The sequence below is a fragment of the Zingiber officinale genome, chromosome 2B, assembly GCF_018446385.1.
Source record: "Zingiber officinale cultivar Zhangliang chromosome 2B, Zo_v1.1, whole genome shotgun sequence".
Lineage (NCBI taxonomy): Eukaryota > Viridiplantae > Streptophyta > Magnoliopsida > Zingiberales > Zingiberaceae > Zingiber > Zingiber officinale.
In genome coordinates this window covers 116,642,224-116,644,898 of record NC_055989.1, presented here as the reverse complement: position 1 = coordinate 116,644,898, position 2,675 = coordinate 116,642,224, and positions in this window count along the sequence as shown.

Below are 2,675 nucleotides of genomic sequence, written 5' to 3'. Positions count from 1 at the left end.
ACATTTTTATCCTTTTACATTTTCATTCACTTCCATTTCCTGTTCATGTCGTATTTGTTCCTTCAGTATCAAAATCTTCAACTTCGTCATCTGAAAGTTGCATTCCTTGGATTCTTTTCTCTGCTCTGGTCCAATCGTCCAGTAATGCTTGGGCTTCCAATGAGTCGGGAGACAAAGTTGATCGTCGTTCATCTAATATGTTGCCGCCGGCACACAGCAACAGTTAACACTGGACAAGCTAAAATTTCTTTTGCGATCACGGAGAGAACGGGAAAGCTTTGAGCCTTCTGTGACTACTACTTTAAGATATCGAAGTTTTCGTTATCTGCTTCATTAAAATCAAAAGAAGTCGTAAAATAATTCTCAAGTTCTTGTGTAGAACTTGAGGATCCTCATGGACGTTTTGTCCGTTCTTTTAATAAGAGTTGTGTTTTTGTAAGTTTTAAATTACTACTAGTAGTTTGTTGAATTTCAGAAATATTAATTTGTGTTCCATATTTTACATAATATTGATTATAAATATCATATAAATAAATTCTAACATTATATATAATATTAACTGGATCAGGGGAAGAAGAATCTTTAATTAGAATTAAAGCGTCATAATATAAAGTTAACATTTCTTGTAAAACTTCTAATTTAAATCTAGGATCTAAAGCAAATGCAATTAAATAAATTTCAGGAATTACATAAAAATATTTTTCCCATTTAGTTTTCATAGCTAAGATGCAAGGAGATAAAGATTCATTATTAATATGTTCATTTAAAACTAATACTATATTAGAAAAATTTTCTAAAACTAATTGAGCAGTGGGATAATAAACACCAGAAAGTTGTTCGGTTGCATCATTAAATCTTTTAAAATTTCACAAATACTACTACAAATATTCCATTGGTGTGAAAATAAATATATATTAGTATTAATGTTTTGTGCAAAAAATGAACATAATAATTCTTTATATTGAAATGAATCTTGTAATAATTGGTATGTTGAATTCCAACGTGTTGGTACATCACGTGGAAATTTTTTAGGTCTCATTCCATTAATTTTACAAAACCTACCCCATTGTTTCATTATAGATGGATGAGACCATAAATAAGAAATTGCAATTCTAATTGGTTTAATATAACTTTCTAAAATTTTTAAACCATCTTGAACACATAAATTTAAAACATGGTATACACAACGAATATGAAAAAAATAAACCTCCAATAATATGTTGACAAACAAATTTTAGATCATCTATACAAGCGGTATTAGAACTAGCATTATCTAATGATATTGAAAATATTTTATGAGTTAAACCATATTCTTCTAAAATTAAACATAATAATTGTACGATATTATGAGCATTATGTGATTCATCAAAAACTCTATAAGCTAATAATCTTTTTTTGGAGGTTCCAAGAGTTATCGATCCAATGACAAGTCACACCCATATACGAATGTGTTTGCCAATGATCACTCCAAATATCGGAACATAAAGAAACTTTATTATCTAATTTGCTAAATTCATCAATTAAATTCTTTTTTCCTTGTTTTACTAATTTTTTAATTGTACGAGTAAGTGTAGTCCTAGGAATACGTTTAGCACATGGATTAAGAGATTCTTTACAAAAATCTTCAAATGTGCATTTAGATCCAAAACTAAAAGAAAGATGTTCTACGGAAACAAATTTAGCTAATGATTCTCTTAATTTATTATCCGAATATAAAAATAAAACGAAATCGGTACTACCACTAGTTGAAGAAAATCTTGATAATTGTGTTTGAGAACGGTCGAGTCCATATTCCGTTGGGTGCTTCGTCTCTACATGTCGTTTCAACGACTCATAGCCGCCGCCGGCTTGGAATTTGTAGGAAGCATTGCAGTGCTTACATTTTGCACGCATTTCTCCCGACGGAAGAGTGACCTTATCAAAATGTTTAATAAAAATAGAAGACTTTAGAGGAGAAAGTTCCCGAACCTTAGAAGTAATTGCATCGGTACTTCCTTGTGTTTCGGGTGTCGGATTCGGAAGATGCTCGATCTCATCATCGGTGGATTGAATGTTGGGGTTCTCCTCCCGCGGATTCATTATTTGCTTTCCCTTCCGAGCTCGAGATGATGCACCTCCGCGGCCTCCTTCCATTGTAATTGAAAATTGAAAACGAAAGCGTGTAGAGATTAGAGAATACGAAAATAAGATTAAGAGTAGAGAAGATGTGTGTGAAAAATGATAAAATGAACTCTCTATTTATAGAGTTTTGATAGTAACGGACATTAAATCATAGTCATTAATAAAAAAATAGTCAAATGATCCTAACCATTGGAAAAAAATACCCAAAAAATCCTCCCAACGGCTATGAACCGCCAGTTAACCGGCGGTTCCAACGGCTATGAACCGCCGGTTCAAGCCGTTTTTTTTTAAAAAAAAAAATTTGTGGCTGAACCGCCGATTCAACCCGCCAGTTTTACAACCAATGAACCGGAACCGGGTCAACGGGCAACTGGCCCGTTGACCCGATTACGGCCCGGGGTCGGGTCTAACCAAGGTGACACCATGTCGCCCACAGGAAAGGCAAAACATATCTTCTTGTTGGGATATGCTATTTCGTCCTTTGATTTCTTCAGAAATAGGAATATTTGTTTATCAACATTCCAAAAACTCAAATAGTACGTCAACGAAGTAAA